This window comes from Pseudophryne corroboree, chromosome 5, assembly GCF_028390025.1.
Source record: "Pseudophryne corroboree isolate aPseCor3 chromosome 5, aPseCor3.hap2, whole genome shotgun sequence".
NCBI classification, from domain to species: domain Eukaryota; kingdom Metazoa; phylum Chordata; class Amphibia; order Anura; family Myobatrachidae; genus Pseudophryne; species Pseudophryne corroboree.
In genome coordinates this window covers 720780071-720799217 of record NC_086448.1, presented here as the reverse complement: position 1 = coordinate 720799217, position 19147 = coordinate 720780071, and the positions used below count along the sequence as shown (strand labels likewise).

The 19147-nt window shown below is 51.5% G+C and overlaps 1 protein-coding gene across 1 annotated transcript in view; it reads left to right on the top strand.

Annotated features, from left to right (window-relative positions):
• LOC134928346 (CAP-Gly domain-containing linker protein 1-like) overlaps positions 1-19147 on the top strand; it is a 147616-nt gene that overhangs the window by 53734 nt on the left and 74735 nt on the right. The gene's annotated exons all lie outside the window — the stretch shown is intronic.

Here is a 19147-nt window from a genome sequence, read left to right as displayed (position 1 = left end):
ACACAAAACCTAACTGACAACTAAACAGTTGACACCATAACCGATTAGCACTTGTTAAATTTGAACCAGTCGGTGAGAATGTGTTACCATATGATCCACTGAACTTACCCCAAACCAGGTAAACTGCTCTGGGTGGGCGTCCAGTGCCCCCTATGGATTCAAAGAAAATGATTTACCTGGTAAGTACCAAAATCCTATTTTCTTTTTCATCCACTAGGGGTCACTGGAGTACTCCTGGGACGTACCAAAGTTTTCCCCGTGGGCGGGAGAGCTGTTTGGCACCTGTAACACTAGGCGGCCAAAGCTAGATGCTGGTGCCGCAAACGTATCAAACTTGTAAAAGCGCACAAACGTGTGCACTGAAGACCATGTAGCTGCCCGGCAAAGCTGTGTCGTAGAAGCTCCACGACTCGCTGCCCATGATGTTCCCACAGCCCGTGTGGAATGAGCTGTTACTGACGTAGGCGGCTGTAACCTAGCATGAAGGTAAGCCTGACGTATGGTCAGTTTAATCCATCTGGATAAGGTCTGCTTAGAAGCTGGCCAACCCATCTTGGCCGCATCATAGAGAACAAACAACGTATCCGTCTTACGAACTGTAGACGTTCGGGATACATAAACGCGTAATGCGCGTACCACATCCAAAGTTGCAGAATTTCCTGTTAATACAGGAACTACTATTGGTTGTTTGATGTGAAAAGATGACACTACCTTTGGTAGGAAAGCGGGATTCGTCCGAAGTTCCGCTCTGTCATCATGAAAAACTAAATACGGTGGCTTGCATGACAAGGCACCCAAATCTGAAACACGTCTTGCTGAAGCTAAGGCTAAAAGAAAAATCGTTTTCCAAGTGAGAAATTTAATATCCACTTGTTGTAAGGGTTGAAAGTATAAGGACTGTAAGAAATCTAAAACCAGATTCAAGTCCCATGGCGCTGTAGGTGGAATGAATGGAGGCTGTACTCTGAGTACACCCTGCAGAAACGTATGTACCGACGGCAACAAAGCCAATTTCCTTTGAAAGTAAATTGACAACGCAGATACCTGCACTTTTAGTGTGGATAGACGTAGTCCTCCATCTAACCCCGTCTGTAGAAATAACAAAAGACGGGATAACTTGAAAGATGATGTCGGAAACTTCCGAGCTTCACACCAACCTATATAAACACGCCAGATTCTGTAGTAATGAGCTGCCGTAACTGGTTTCCTAGCTCGTAACATGCTTGGTATAACCGATTCAGGACTGCCCTCTCTTCTTAAGAGGGCGGTCTCAACAGCCACCCCGTCAAACGCAGCCGCGCTAAATCGGGGTAAAGGAACGGACCCTGTTGTAACAGGTCCGGACGTAGTGGGAGCGGCCAAGGATCGTCTGCGAGTAGTCCGCGGAGATCCGAGAACCAAGCTCTCCGAGGCCAATGAGGCGCCACTAGTATGACTGTGACGGACCCACTCTTGATCCGTTTTAGCAACAGAGGAAGCAGCGGAAACAGTGGAAACAGATACACGAGGCTGTACGTCCACGCGACTGTGAGAGCATCCACCGCCACCGCCTTTGGATCTCTCGTTCTGGACACATACTGGGGCACTTGGTGATTGTGGCGAGATGCCATCAGATCCACTTGAGGGTAACCCCACCTTTGGACTAACATATGAAACACTTCTGGATTTAATGCCCACTCTCCTGGATGAAAATCCAGACGACTGAGAAAATCTGCCTCCCAGTTGTCCACTCCCGGGAATGAACACTGCCGACAATTTCACCTGGTGATATTCGGCCCACCTGAGGATCCGAGCTACTTCCCGCATTGCCATGCGGCTTCTCGTTCCTCCTTGTTTGTTGATGTATGCGACCGCCGTCGCATTGTCTGACTGCACCTGGACAGTCTGAAACCGAAACATGTGCACTGCTTGTCGTAGCGCATTGTAAATTGCCCGGAGTTCCAGGACATTTATAGACAGCAATCTTTTGTGATCTGCCCAGAGACCCTGGAGCCGATAACCTTGAACTACAGCTCCCCAGCCTCTGAGACTCGCGTCTGTCGATAGAATTATCCAATTCCAGACGCCGAACCGTCTCCCTGCGGTTAGATTTGTGTATTTTTAGACACCAGAGAAGAGACACTCTGGCCTGTGGCGACAACCTCACCGTGTGGTGAATCTGCAGATGCGAGCCCGACCACTGTGCTAGCACATCTAGTTGAAAAGGACGTGAATGAAATCTTCAGAACTGAAGCACTTTGAAAGCCGCCACCATTGTACCTAAGAGGCGAATGCACAAATGTACCGAGACTCTGCGTGGCTTGAGTACTAATTGTACCAGATGACGAATGACCTGAACTTTCTGTTCTGGTAGGTAAATTCTTTGATTTACTGTATCGAGAATCATACCTAGGAATTGAAGTCGCTGAGACGGAATCAGATGTGATTTCTTTAAATTGACTATCCAACCGTGCCGAACCAGTACATTGTATGTTAGCAACGCCTGTTGGAGAAGCATCTGTTGAGACGGAGCCTTGATGAGCAAATCGTCCAAATACGGAACAATTATTACTCCTATGGATCTGAGATGAGCTATCATCACCGACATCACCTTGGTGAATACCCGAGGCGCTGATGAGAGGCCAAACGGCAGAGCCTGAAACTGGTAATGGTCTCGCCGTATTGCAAACCGCAAGAACCTCTGATGAGGTGGCCAAATCGGAATGTGTAGGTACGCATCTTTGAGATCCAGCGCAATCATGAATTCCTGTGGCTCTAAACCTGCAATTACTGACCGCAGAGATTCCATCTTGAATCTGTAGTAAGTGACATACTGATTGAGGCCCTTTAAGTTCAATATTGGCCTGACCGACCCGTCCGGCTTTGGTACCACAAACAGACTGGAATAATAACCCTGCCCCTGTTGTTGTACAGGGACCGGAATCAAAACTGCAGTATTCAGCAGAGACTGAATGGCAATCTGCAGAACCGCCTTCTTGTCGTCCGACATAGGCAGACCTGTCTTGAAAAACCGCATTGGCGGAAGACAATCGAACTCTATTTTGTAACCTTTTAACACTAAATTGCGGATCCACCCATCTGTGGACGTCTGAAGCCACGCCCCCTGAAACGTCTGAAGACGTGCTCCCACAATTGGAGATCCGAGATGGGCTGGGAGCCCGTCATGCCACTGGCTTGTTGGCGACCTTAGCGTCTTGACGACTTGCGTTGGTTTGTTGGGCACCACGTCCCCGACCTCTTCTACCAAACGTGGCCGCTCCTCTGCCCCGCCCACGAAAGGACTGAGTTCTAAAGGATTTGAACGCCGGACCAGAATATTTACGTTTAGGTACCATTGGAGGCAATGGTAGAAAAACAGACTTTCCTCCCGTAGCCTCAGAAATCCATCTGTCCAATTCAGGACCGAACAGCTTCTCGCCACCGTAAGGTAACGCCTCTATACCTTTTTTAACCTCCGCCTCCGCTTGCCAAGAACGCAGCCAGAGTGCTCGTCGTGCTGTGACTAGCGATGATGAAAGGCGAGAAGTGAGCTGACAGACGTCAGTAGAAGCTGTACATAGATAGTCAGCAGCTTCCCAGATTTGATCAGCGAGAAGTATAAGATGATCGTCCTGTAGGGCAGACTTGAGTTCTTTTATCCATACCATTAGCGCCTTAGTTACCCAAATGCCAACCAACCCCGGTCTCAGCAGCACTCCTGCTGTATACATGGACTTTAGTATAGTTTCTATTTTACGGTCTGCAGGGTCTTTAAGCGTAGTAGCAGTTGGTACTGGTATGGTTAACTTCCTTGTAAGCTTAGATACGGACGAATCCACCAATGGCGGATTCTCCCATATAGCTGTCATGGACTCTGGAAACGGGTAACTCGACTTAAATCTGCGAGGTATAGAAAACCGTTTATCCGGATTCTTTCGTGTTTCTAGTAACATTTTATTAAGAGATTCCGAAACAGGAAAACACATCGGAGATATCTGTCGTTTAGTAAAGACTACTTCATCATTTGTCAGAGGCTCCTCAGTTTCTGTAAACTTTAGAGACTGACGCACCGCTCTGATGAGATTATCAATGCCTGGGCTGTCAAAATCGTCACTATCTGACTGCTGGTCTATTTCGCCCTCCTCACACTCATCCGCAGTGAGGTCTAGCATCGCAGAAACTGGCAAATTATAAGAAAAAAGAAACTTATCCTTTCCACCCAAGGTGGACTTGGACTTTTGGCCAGATTGAGACTCCTCTGGTAACTCTAGCGGTCTCATCTTAGACTCAGATCTTGCCGCCTCCCGCTCTTCACGAGAGGCGGCCAATTCTGATTGCAATCCAACCAGGACATTTGCAAGCATAGCCCATGGAGGGTCCGGAGATGAAACTGGCTTTAAAACCGGAGTGGAAATCGTATTTGTAGCTGAATTCACAAAACATACTGTACATGTGGTAGATCTATCAGGCAACACACTTTTACAGACATGACAAGAAAATTGCTTTTTAGACTTTGCTGGTGCCTTACTCATTATGCAGACAGACAATACAAACTACACACAGACAATTTGCACGACTCAGTAAATAGCACTAAGGTTCTTGTATATATATATATATATCTGGCAAAGTGCAGTGCACGCCAGTAATATGAAAAGAAAAATCTGATCCCAAATTCCCCTAACACCCCTGCGTCCTTAGTAGAGATGTAATATAGGAACCCTGGAAACAGACAGGAAAAAACAGGAAGCATGGTTAAAATACCAAGTTTCCAGTATAACACAAAAAAAAATGCAGAATAACCTCACTAAACTGCAATACATGTTCTGATACAAGGCTTAATAGCCTAATAAAAACCCTGTATCACTGTTGCACCTTCTAATGTGTCTCCCCCACCCCCACCCCCCCGAGCTCCGTGTACTGCTCCCTGTACACGGGGCCGGAGGCGCCGTGGAACGCACAGCATAGAGCCGTGGAGCGGCCTTTGCACGTGTAGCTCCGGGATAGCGGGGATTCATTAGCTGCTGCGGCGCTGGAAGCGATGGCCAGCGGGAGCCAGAGAGCTCACAGCATAGAGCCGTGGAGCGGCCTATGCACGTGTAGCTCAGGGACAGCGGGGATCTCCTTAGCTGCTGCAGCACTGGAAGCGGCGGACAGCAGGAGCCAGAGAGCGCACAGCATAGGGCCGTGGAGCGGCCTATGCACGCGCGGCTCCGGGACAGCGGGGAACCTATTTTAGATGCGGCGGCGCAGGAAGCGGCGGCTAGCGGGAGCCGGAGAGCGCATAGCATAGAGCCGTGAAGCGGCCTATGCACGCGTGAACTCCGGGTAACGGCGGGGCTAGTCAGCGGTTGTCTGTGCTGGAAGCGCTCTCCCCAATACAGTTCCCCACACAGCGGGGCGGCAGCGTAAGCTGACCGCCCCTACCCAACATACCTGGACTCCCTGTAGTGAGGGCTATGACGGGGCTTCTTGTTCAAGCTCCGTCCAGCTTCTTGCAGGCAGCCTGCACGTGGTGTGAGGGAGCTCTTTTTAGAGAGGTCTGACACCCACAGCTGCTCTATAGCAGCTTCCACTATCCCGGACCCACGCCTATCGGAAGGGGGGAAGGGATGTGGCAATCGATGAAAAAACGTAGAAGAAAAAATTCCAATAAGTGTGGACAAACTCCACAAGCCTTCTAACTGTGTCGAGCACAGAAAAAACACTGAGGTACTCTGGGATATGGAGGGGAGGAGTAGTTTCAAAAATTAATTTATTCAGTGCCTTCTTCCGGTGGAAGCCGTCCATATCCCAAGAGTACTCCAGTGACCCCTAGTGGATGAAAAAGAAAATGTGATCCATCAAACCAGGCCACCTTCCACGGTCCAGTTCTGAAGCTCACATGCCCACTGTACATGGTTTGGCGGTTGACACACTCTGATCAGTCTGCGGCTACGTAGCCACATATGCAGCAAGCTATGAGGCCCTGTGTGTTCTGACACCTTTATCTCATAGCTGATATTAACTTTGTCAGCAGTTTGTACTACAGTAGTGCACAAACTATAGTGTGGGATAGGACCAGATGAGTGCCCATAACCCTGTCACCAAGTTCAACTGGTTGTCCTTCCTTGAGCCATTTTGTAGCCACTAACCACTGCATACTGAGAACACTCCACAAGACGCTGTCTAGCCATCACAATTTGGCCCTTGTTGTCAGTCTCTCAGATCCTAAGCTTAACCATTTTTCTTGCTCCCAACAACTTCAAGAACTGACCGTTCACTTGCTGCCTAATATATCTCTTGATGGGTGATGTTATAATGAGATAATTTCACTTCACCTGTCAGTGGTTTTAATGTTATGGCTGATCGGTGTATACTATTGATGTGTCCTGGTGTAACAGGCACGTATACTTCTGATGTGTCCTGGTGTAACACGGGCATATATACTACTCATGTGTCCTGGACTGGTGTAACACGGGCATATATACTACTCATGTGTTCTGGTGTAACACAGGCATATATATTACTCATGTGTTCTGGTGTAACACAGGCATATATACTACATGTGTTCTGGTGTGACACAGGCACATATTACTGGTGTGACACAGACACATATACTACTGGTGAGTCCTGGTGTGACACAGGCACATATACTACTGGTGTGTCACGGTGTGGCACAAGCACATATTCTACTGGTGTGATCAGGTGTGGCACAGGCGCATATACTACTGGTATGGTCAGGTGTAACCTAGGCACATATACTACTGGTGTGTCCTGGTGTGACACAGCCACATATACTACTGTTATGGTCAGGTGTAACAGAGGTGCATGTACTACTCTTATGTCCTGGTGTGACACAGGCACATATACTACTGTTATGGTCGGATATAACCTAGGCGCATATACTACTGGTGTGTCCTGGTGTGACACAGCCACATATACTACTGTTATGGTCAGGTGTAATAGAGGTGCATGTACTACTCTTATGTCCTGGTGTGACACAGGCACATATACTTCTAGTGTGTCCTGGAGAAAAAGGTGAAGAGCTGACCACATCTTGTGTTTTTGCCAACTCCTCATGACCTGCAAATTGCTCTGGTCACAATTTAAGATTTAGGATTATGGTTTAAGCCATAATTGCCTACCCTCTCGCATTCTGCAGGAGGCTCCCTGAAATAACAGCAATCTCCCTGACTCCCTGAATAGACCAGCAATCTCCCTGATTGCACCTTAACCTCATTATGTAGCGGTTATATTCTTTGGGGTGGGGTGGGGGTGGGGGGGGGGAAAGAAATTAGAGATATATACATTCAAATGGTCTCATCAGTGCCATTTCCCTGCATTGGTTATAAGGCACAATGTAAATAAGGATTGTCATGGCCACTTACAGTATATGGAACGTCTTGTAAAACATAATCCACAATGGAATCCTGAAAAATATCTGTGTTTTTTCTTCAACAAGTAGATCTAAAGGCCAGTACTCACTGGCCAACGTGGGAGAGATGTGTGCTGAGCGAACCGCTCAGCACACATCTCTCCCTCCGTTCAGCACAGCGCGATGTGTGCTTAGCGTGCGTGGGGGGCGCTCACTTCACCCAGTGGGTGAAGTGAGCGACTCTCTAGATTGGCCAATCTAGCACCAGCGATAGCGATACGCGGGGCCTGCGCATCGCTATCGCTGTGAGGGGTACACACGGAGAGATCACTGCTTAAAATCTAAGCAATCTAGTCAGATTGCTTAGATTTTAAGCAGCGATCGCTCCGTGAGTACCCCCTTTACTAACTTTGGGGCTCATTTACATTTGGGTGTAAGTCATTTTCATGATGTGCCTCTCAGATGTAGCCATACACATCCGCGCTGATACGTGTTACTTTCATAACCTCTCTGAAATACTTTTTCAAAAGTAGGTAAGTATGGTTTAAGCACAGACTACATCCACCTCTACAGGAAACCCTACAGGGGTTATGTAATAAGGACTGAGTTTTCAGAAGCAGCACATGCGATCTTGGCTGCAGATTTAGGGGGTCATTCAGACCTGATCACACGCTAGCTTTTTTTGCAGCACTGCGATCAGGTCAGAAATGCGTGTGCGTATGCACCGCAATGCGCAGGCGCGTCGCACGGGTACAAAGTGGATCGTTGCTGTGCGATGGGTTTTGTGAAGAATCCATTCACACAGCCGATCGCAAGGAGATTGACAGGAAGAAGGCGTTTGTGGGTGGCAACTGACCGTTTTCTGGTAGTGTGTAGAAAAATGCAGGCGTGTCCAAGCGTTTGCAGGGCGGGTGTCTGACGTCAATTCCGGCCCCGGACAGGCTGAAGTGATCACAGCGGCTGAGTAAGTTCTGGGCAGTTCAGAAACTACACATAGTTTAGTTGTACCGCTCGGCTGCACATGCGTTCGCACACTTGCACAGGTAAAATACACTCCCCTGTAGGCGGCGACTATCTGATCGCAGCGCTGTAAAACTGCTAGCGAGCGATCAGGTCTGAATGACCCCCTTAAAGCGGCAATAATTTACATAGCAAAACCATTCTGGTTTTACTTATTAAATTATTGGCACAATAAATCTATATTATGCTTCTGTTCTGTGTGAGAATTGTCACAACACTGTGAGTAATAATATGCTGTACAGCAATACAACAGCAGGGTTATAAGGTGTTCTTGATGCATGCTTTGGCTCTATGTGCAGTATACATTGCTGTGCTCTCTGTTTATTTGTGCCAGATAACTTAGAGATCTCCATGTACAGTATTTCTGTCCTATAACTTAAACAGAGCTGTATAAACACCGGACGCTTCTCGGAGGAGTGTAAAACATCCAGCAACATGGAACACTAGTTACACAAGTGCATCCCCACCATAAATGGCTTGTTGTAGAATGAGGTGTTTTATTGCCTTCTACACTGCTGAATGTAACTCCAGGCTCTCCTTAGTAAATACCACACACTCCTGAGCAATGTTGCTGGTGGCAACGTCATGTGTGAATATTAATGGAACACTGGGCCTAAGTCAGAGATGTATGCAAACCTGATGACTTATGTACATCCTGATGGTGGGAGATCTGCGCATGAACCTCCTTTGAAGAGCATTAAGTAAATGAGCACTGCACTCCTCTACACACACATAAAGCATCTGCAGCCATAATAATTAGTATTGGCACTTACTCCTATCCCATGCGGGGTGGCTGAAATAGGGGGATGCGTTCAAGATGGCGGCTGTCAAGATCCAGCCATTCGAAATACTGATGACGGGATCCCGACACCCATTAGAACCCCGTCAGGCGGGGAGGGTTAGGGTTAGGCTACTGGGAGGGGGGGGGGGGGGGGATTAGGGTTAGGGAGGTGGAGAAAGGGGAGAACACCCCTTTCCCCTGTCGAGCTTCTCATCAGCGGGATACTGGCATTGGTATTAAGACTGCCAGAATTCCCTGCGCCGGCATATCATACTGATTCCGATATAGGCATATCCTCACCATATGCACCACTCAAAATAGGATGCAACCCACAAGCCAGTTCTCGTCTGAATTCGTATTGCTGCGACCCACTCAGTTGCAAATGGAGATACAAATGAAAGGTGTATAAACTTTGTTGCCCACACTTGAATGTGCTTGGTTTTGTAGTATGCACATTTGCGAATTTGCGAAAACATGCAAGTTACACTCCATAAACAGGTGTGTGCTCTCTGCAGGCATACGTGTGCATGTTCACTGGTGCAATGGGCAGTGGGGACTGATGATAATGATGGCGGCTATGAAACAGAGAGGGGCTGTGCGCCAACAAAGATACATACAATTCTCATGCAGGAGCAATTAATTCAAGTATTGGCATAAATGAGGTTCACAGACTGCCTAGAGCCCCTACTGCCCCCTGCAGTCATGACACATGCACACTGAACATGCAGCTGACCCCATTCCCAGCCACTGCACACACAGCTCCTGCAGGCACTGTCCTTATTCATTGTACACGTAACACTCTATCCCCATTCCCAGCCACTGCACACACAGCTCCTGCAGGCACTGTCCTTATTCATTGTACACGTAACACTCTATCCCCATTCCCAGCCACTGCACACACAGCTCCTGCAGGCACTGTCCTTATTCATTGTACACGTAACACTCTGTCCCCATTCCCAGCCACTGCACACACAGCTCCTGCAGGCACTGTCCTTATTCATTGTACACGTAACACTCTATCCCCATTCCCAGCCACTGCACACACAGCTCCTGCAGGCACTGTCCTTATTCATTGTACACGTAACACTCTATCCCCATTCCCAGCCACTGCACACACAGCTCCTGCAGGCACTGTCCTTATTCACTGTACATGTAACACTCTATCCCCATTCCCAGCCACTGCACACACAGCTCCTGCAGGCACGGGCCTTATTCATTGTACACGTAACACTCTGTCCCCATTCCCAGCCACTGCACACACAGCTCCTGCAGGCACTACCCTTATTCATTGTACATGGTACACTCTGTCCCCATTCCCAGCCACTGCACACACAGCTCCTGCAGGCACTGTCCTTATTCATTGTACACGTAACACTCTGTAAGTCTGTTCCCATTCCCAGCCACTGCACACACAGCTCCTGCAGGCACTGCCCTTATTCATTGTACACCATACTTGCCTACTCTCCCGGAATGACCGGGAGGCTCCCGAAAATCGGGTGACCCTCCCGGCCCCCCGGAAGAGCAGGCAAGTCTCCCGATTTGAGGGGTCCCCCCTGCCCATCAGCCCGCATTGTGTGTAAAGTGGGCGGTCCGGGCAGTCGATGACGCAATTCATGCTGAATCGCGTCATCATAGCCACGCCCCCTGCAGTGTAATGCCGGTGATCGCGGCATTACAGACCAGGGGCATGGCTTAAAGGAGGTGTCACCGTAACCCCGCCCTTGCTCCGCCTTCGGCCCACCCACTCCTTACGTCACAGCGCTCCCTGTCCCGCCTGTTGAGCCGACCTGGCTGCTCTCTCCCGCATAGAGCAGCCAGAATGTCGGTCGTGGCTTAAAGGAGGTGTCACCATAACCCCGCCCTTGCTCCGCCCCCAGACCGCCTCCGGCCCACCCACTCCTTACGTCACAGCGCTGTCCATCCCGCCTGTTGAGCCGACCTGGCTGCTCTCTCCCGCAGAGAGCAACCAGAATGTCGGTAAGTATGTTGTACACGTAACACTCTGTCCCCATTCCCAGCCACTGCACACACAGCTCCTGCAGGCACGGTCCTTATTCATTGTACATGTAACACTCTATCCCCATTCCCAGCCACTGCACACACAGCTCCTGCAGGCACGGTCCTTATTCACTGTACACGTAACGCTCTGTCCCCATTCCCAGCCACTGCACACACAGCTCCTGCAGGCACGGTCCTTATTCATTGTACACGTAACACTCTGTCCCAATTCCCAGCCACTGCACACACAGCTCCTGCAGGCACGGTCCTTATTCATTGTACACGTAACACTCTGTCCCCATTCCCAGCCACTGCACACACAGCTCCTGCAGGCACGGTCCTTATTCATTGTACACGTAACACTCTGTCCCCATTCCCAGCCACTGCACACACAGCTCCTGCAGGCACAGTCCTTATTCATTGTACACGTAACACTCTGTACCCATTCCCAGCCACTGCACACACAGCTACTGCCGGCACAGTGCTTATTCATTGTACACGTAACACTCTGTCCCCATTCCCAGCCACTGCACACACAGCTCCTGCAGGCACGGTCCTTATTCATTGTACACGTAACACTCTGTCCCTATTCCCAGCCACTGCACACACAGCTACTGCCGGCACAGTGCTTATTCATTGTACACGTAACACTCTGTCCCCATTCCCAGCCACTGCACACACAGCTCCTGCAGGCACGGTCCTTATTCATTGTACACGTAACACTCTGTCCCTATTCCCAGCCACTGCACACACAGCTCCTGCAGGCACGGTCCTTATTCACTGTACACGTAACACTCTGTCCCCTTTCCCAGCCACTGCACACACAGCTCCTGCAGGCACGGGCCTTATTCATTGTACACGTAACACTCTGTCCCCATTCCCAGCCACTGCACACACAGCTCCTGCAGGCACGGGCCTTATTCATTGTACACGTAACACTCTGTCCCCATTCCCAGCCACTGCACACACAGCTCCTGCAGGCACTACCCTTATTCATTGTACATGGTACACTCTGTCCCCATTCCCAGCCACTGCACACACAGCTCCTGCAGGCACTGTCCTTATTCATTGTACACGTAACACTCTGTAAGTCTGTTCCCATTCCCAGCCACTGCACACACAGCTCCTGCAGGCACTGCCCTTATTCATTGTACACCATACTTGCCTACTCTCCCGGAATGACCGGGAGGCTCCCGAAAATCGGGTGACCCTCCCGGCCCCCCGGAAGAGCAGGCAAGTCTCCCGATTTGAGGGGTCCCCCCTGCCCATCAGCCCGCATTGTGTGTAAAGTGGGCGGTCCGGGCAGTCGATGACGCAATTCATGCTGAATCGCGTCATCATAGCCACGCCCCCTGCAGTGTAATGCCGGTGATCGCGGCATTACAGACCAGGGGCATGGCTTAAAGGAGGTGTCACCGTAACCCCGCCCTTGCTCCGCCTCCGGCCCACCCACTCCTTACGTCACAGCGCTCCCTGTCCCGCCTGTTGAGCCGACCTGGCTGCTCTCTCCCGCAGAGAGCAGCCAGAATGTCGGTCGTGGCTTAAAGGAGGTGTCACCGTAACCCCGCCCTTGCTCCGCCCCCAGACCACCTCCGGCCCACCCACTCCTTACGTCACAGCGCTGTCCATCCCGCCTGTTGAGCCGACCTGGCTGCTCTCTCCCGCAGAGAGCAACCAGAATGTCGGTAAGTATGTTGTACACGTAACACTCTGTCCCCATTCCCAGCCACTGCACACACAGCTCCTGCAGGCACGGTCCTTATTCATTGTACATGTAACACTCTATCCCCATTCCCAGCCACTGCACACACAGCTCCTGCAGGCACGGTCCTTATTCATTGTACACGTAACACTCTGTCCCAATTCCCAGCCACTGCACACACAGCTCCTGCAGGCACAGTCCTTATTCATTGTACACGTAACACTCTGTACCCATTCCCAGCCACTGCACACACAGCTCCTGCCGGCACGGTGCTTATTCATTGTACACGTAACACTCTGTCCCCATTCCCAGCCACTGCACACACAGCTCCTGCAGGCACGGTCCTTATTCATTGTACACGTAACACTCTGTCCCCATTCCCAGCCACTGCACACACAGCTCCTGCAGGCACGGTCCTTATTCACTGTACACGTAACACTCTGTCCCCTTTCCCAGCCACTGCACACACAGCTCCTGCAGGCACGGGCCTTATTCATTGTACACGTAACACTCTGTCCCCATTCCCAGCCACTGCACACACAGCTCCTGCAGGCACGGGCCTTATTCATTGTACACGTAACACTCTGTCCCCATTCCCAGCCGCTGCACACACAGCTCCTGCAGGCACTGCCCCTATTCATTGTACACGTAACAATCTGTCCCCATTCCCAGCCACTGCGCACACAGCTCCTGCAGGCACTGTCCTTATTCACTGTACACGTAACACTCTGTCCCCTTTCCCAGCCACTGCACACACAGCTCCTGCAGGCACGGGCCTTATTCATTGTACACGTAACACTCTGTCCCCATTCCCAGCCACTGCACACACAGCTCCTGCAGGCACGGGCCTTATTCATTGTACACGTAACACTCTGTCCCCATTCCCAGCCACTGCACACACAGCTCCTGCAGGCACTGTCCTTATTCATTGTACACGTAACACTCTATCCCCATTCCCTGCCACTGCACACACAGCTCCTGCAGGCACTGTCCTTATTCACTGTACACGTAACACTCTGTCCCCTTTCCCAGCCACTGCACACACAGCTCCTGCAGGCACTGTCCTTATTCATTGTACACGTAACACTCTATCCCAATTCCCTGCCACTGCACACACAGCTCCTGCAGGCACGGTCCTTATTCATTGTACACGTAACACTCTATCCCCATTCCCTGCCACTGCACACACAGCTCCTGCAGGCACTGTACTTATTCATTGTACACGTAACACTCTGTCCCCATTCCCAGCCACTGCACACACAGCTCCTGCAGGCTCTGTACTTATTCATTGTACACGTAACACTCTGTCCCCATTCCCAGCCACTGCACACACAGCTCCTGCAGGCACTGTCCTTATTCATTGTACACGTAACACTCTGTCCCCATTCCCAGCCACTGCACACACAGCTCCTGCAGGCACTGTCCTTATTCATTGTACACGTAACACTCTGTCCCCATTCCCAGCCACTGCACACACAGCTCCTGCAGGCACTGTCCTTATTCATTGTACACGTAACACTCTGTCCCCATTCCCAGCCACTGCACACACAGCTCCTGCAGGCACTGTACTTATTCATTGTACACGTAACACTCTGTCCCCATTCCCAGCCACTGCACACACAGCTCCTGCAGGCACTGTACTTATTCATTGTACACGTAACACTCTGTCCCCATTCCCAGCCACTGCACACACAGCTCCTGCAGGCACTGTCCTTATTCATTGTACACGTAACACTCTGTCCCCATTCCCAGCCACTGCACACACAGCTCCTGCAGGCACTGTCCTTATTCATTGTACACGTAACACTCTGTAAGTCTGTTCCCATTCCCAGCCACTGCACACACAGCTCCTGCAGGCACTGCCCTTATTCATTGTACACCATACTTGCCTACTCTCCCGGAATGACCGGGAGGCTCCCGAAAATCGGGTGACCCTCCCGGCCCCCCGGAAGAGCAGGCAAGTCTCCCGATTTGAGGGGTCCCCCCTGCCCATCAGCCCGCATTGTGTGTAAAGTGGGCGGTCCGGGCAGTCGATGACGCAATTCATGCTGAATCGCGTCATCATAGCCACGCCCCCTGCAGTGTAATGCCGGTGATCGCGGCATTACAGACCAGGGGCATGGCTTAAAGGAGGTGTCACCGTAACCCCGCCCTTGCTCCGCCTTCGGCCCACCCACTCCTTACGTCACAGCGCTCCCTGTCCCGCCTGTTGAGCCGACCTGGCTGCTCTCTCCCGCATAGAGCAGCCAGAATGTCGGTCGTGGCTTAAAGGAGGTGTCACCGTAACCCCGCCCTTGCTCCGCCCCCAGACCGCCTCCGGCCCACCCACTCCTTACGTCACAGCGCTGTCCATCCCGCCTGTTGAGCCGACCTGGCTGCTCTCTCCCGCAGAGAGCAACCAGAATGTCGGTAAGTATGTTGTACACGTAACACTCTGTCCCCATTCCCAGCCACTGCACACACAGCTCCTGCAGGCACGGTCCTTATTCATTGTACATGTAACACTCTATCCCCATTCCCAGCCACTGCACACACAGCTCCTGCAGGCACGGTCCTTATTCACTGTACACGTAACGCTCTGTCCCCATTCCCAGCCACTGCACACACAGCTCCTGCAGGCACGGTCCTTATTCATTGTACACGTAACACTCTGTCCCAATTCCCAGCCGCTGCACACACAGCTCCTGCAGGCACGGTCCTTATTCATTGTACACGTAACACTCTGTACCCATTCCCAGCCACTGCACACACAGCTACTGCCGGCACAGTGCTTATTCATTGTACACGTAACACTCTGTCCCCATTCCCAGCCACTGCACACACAGCTCCTGCAGGCACGGTCCTTATTCATTGTACACGTAACACTCTGTCCCTATTCCCAGCCACTGCACACACAGCTCCTGCAGGCACGGTCCTTATTCACTGTACACGTAACACTCTGTCCCCTTTCCCAGCCACTGCACACACAGCTCCTGCAGGCACGGGCCTTATTCATTGTACACGTAACACTCTGTCCCCATTCCCAGCCACTGCACACACAGCTCCTGCAGGCACGGGCCTTATTCATTGTACACGTAACACTCTGTCCCCATTCCCAGCCACTGCACACACAGCTCCTGCAGGCACTACCCTTATTCATTGTACATGGTACACTCTGTCCCCATTCCCAGCCACTGCACACACAGCTCCTGCAGGCACTGTCCTTATTCATTGTACACGTAACACTCTGTAAGTCTGTTCCCATTCCCAGCCACTGCACACACAGCTCCTGCAGGCACTGCCCTTATTCATTGTACACCATACTTGCCTACTCTCCCGGAATGACCGGGAGGCTCCCGAAAATCGGGTGACCCTCCCGGCCCCCCGGAAGAGCAGGCAAGTCTCCCGATTTGAGGGGTCCCCCCTGCCCATCAGCCCGCATTGTGTGTAAAGTGGGCGGTCCGGGCAGTCGATGACGCAATTCATGCTGAATCGCGTCATCATAGCCACGCCCCCTGCAGTGTAATGCCGGTGATCGCGGCATTACAGACCAGGGGCATGGCTTAAAGGAGGTGTCACCGTAACCCCGCCCTTGCTCCGCCTCCGGCCCACCCACTCCTTACGTCACAGCGCTCCCTGTCCCGCCTGTTGAGCCGACCTGGCTGCTCTCTCCCGCATAGAGCAGCCAGAATGTCGGTCGTGGCTTAAAGGAGGTGTCACCGTAACCCCGCCCTTGCTCCGCCCCCAGACCACCTCCGGCCCACCCACTCCTTACGTCACAGCGCTGTCCATCCCGCCTGTTGAGCCGACCTGGCTGCTCTCTCCCGCAGAGAGCAACCAGAATGTCGGTAAGTATGTTGTACACGTAACACTCTGTCCCCATTCCCAGCCACTGCACACACAGCTCCTGCAGGCACGGTCCTTATTCATTGTACATGTAACACTCTATCCCCATTCCCAGCCACTGCACACACAGCTCCTGCAGGCACGGTCCTTATTCATTGTACACGTAACACTCTGTCCCAATTCCCAGCCACTGCACACACAGCTCCTGCAGGCACTGTCCTTATTCATTGTACACGTAACACTCTATCCCCATTCCCAGCCACTGCACACACAGCTCCTGCAGGCACAGTCCTTATTCATTGTACACGTAACACTCTGTACCCATTCCCAGCCACTGCACACACAGCTCCTGCAGGCACTGTCCTTATTCATTGTACACGTAACACTCTATCCCCATTCCCAGCCACTGCACACACAGCTCCTGCAGGCACTGTCCTTATTCATTGTACACGTAACACTCTATCCCCATTCCCAGCCACTGCACACACAGCTCCTGCAGGCACTGTCCTTATTCATTGTACACGTAACACTCTGTCCCAATTCCCAGCCACTGCACACACAGCTCCTGCAGGCACAGTCCTTATTCATTGTACACGTAACACTCTGTACCCATTCCCAGCCACTGCACACACAGCTCCTGCCGGCACGGTGCTTATTCATTGTACACGTAACACTCTGTCCCCATTCCCAGCCACTGCACACACAGCTCCTGCAGGCACTGTCCTTATTCATTGTACACGTAACACTCTGTCCCCATTCCCAGCCACTGCACACACAGCTCCTGCAGGCACTGTCCTTATTCATTGTACACGTAACACTCTGTCCCCATTCCCAGCCACTGCACACACAGCTCCTGCAGGCACTGTCCTTATTCATTGTACACGTAACACTCTATCCCCATTCCCAGCCACTGCACACACAGCTCCTGCAGGCACTGTCCTTATTCATTGTACACGTAACACTCTGTCCCAATTCCCAGCCACTGCACACACAGCTCCTGCAGGCACAGTCCTTATTCATTGTACACGTAACACTCTGTACCCATTCCCAGCCACTGCACACACAGCTCCTGCAGGCACGGTCCTTATTCACTGTACACGTAACACTCTGTCCCCTTTCCCAGCCACTGCACACACAGCTCCTGCAGGCACGGGCCTTATTCATTGTACACGTAACACTCTGTCCCCATTCCCAGCCACTGCACACACAGCTCCTGCAGGCACTGCCCCTATTCATTGTACACGTAACAATCTGTCCCCATTCCCAGCCACTGCGCACACAGCTCCTGCAGGCACTGTCCTTATTCACTGTACACGTAACACTCTGTCCCCTTTCCCAGCCACTGCACACACAGCTCCTGCAGGCACGGGCCTTATTCATTGTACACGTAACACTCTGTCCCCATTCCCAGCCACTGTACACACAGCTCCTGCAGGCACTGTCCTTATTCATTGTACACGTAACACTCTGTCCCCATTCCCAGCCACTGCACACACAGCTCCTGCAGGCACTGTCCTTATTCATTGTACACGTAACACTCTGTCCCCATTCCCAGCCACTGCACACACAGCTCCTGCAGGCACGGGCCTTATTCATTGTACACGTAACACTCTGTCCCCATTCCCAGCCACTGCACACACAGCTCCTGCAGGCACTGTACTTATTCATTGTACACGTAACACTCTGTCCCCATTCCCAGCCACTGCACACACAGCTCCTGCAGGCACTGTCCTTATTCATTGTACACGTAACACTCTATCCCCATTCCCAGCCACTGCACACACAGCTCCTGCAGGCACTGTCCTTATTCATTGTACACGTAACACTCTGTCCCCATTCCCAGCCGCTGCACACACAGCTCCTGCAGGCACTGTCCTTATTCACTGTACACGTAACACTCTGTCCCCATTCCCAGCCACTGCACACACAGCTCCTGCAGGCACGGTCCTTATTCATTGTACATGTAACACTCTATCCCCATTCCCAGCCACTGCACACACAGCTCCTGCAGGCACTGTCCTTATTCATTGTACACGTAACACTCTGTCCCCATTCCCAGCCACTGCACACACAGCTCCTGCAGGCACTGTCCTTATTCATTGTACACGTAACACTCTGTCCCCATTCCCAGCCGCTGCACACACAGCTCCTGCAGGCACTGTCCTTATTCACTGTACACGTAACACTCTGTCCCCATTCCCAGCCACTGCACACACAGCTCCTGCAGGCACGGTCCTTATTCATTGTACACGTAACACTCTATCCCCATTCCCAGCCACTGCACACACAGCTCCTGCAGGCACTGTCCTTATTCACTGTACACGTAACACTCTGTCCCCATTCCCAGCCACTGCACACACAGCTCCTGCAGGCACGGTCCTTATTCATTGTACACGTAACACTCTGTCCCCATTCCCTGCCACTGCACACAGTAACCTCTGTCACTTCCGGACATAGAATTCTGCCCAAGTACTGAACACACAGCTTA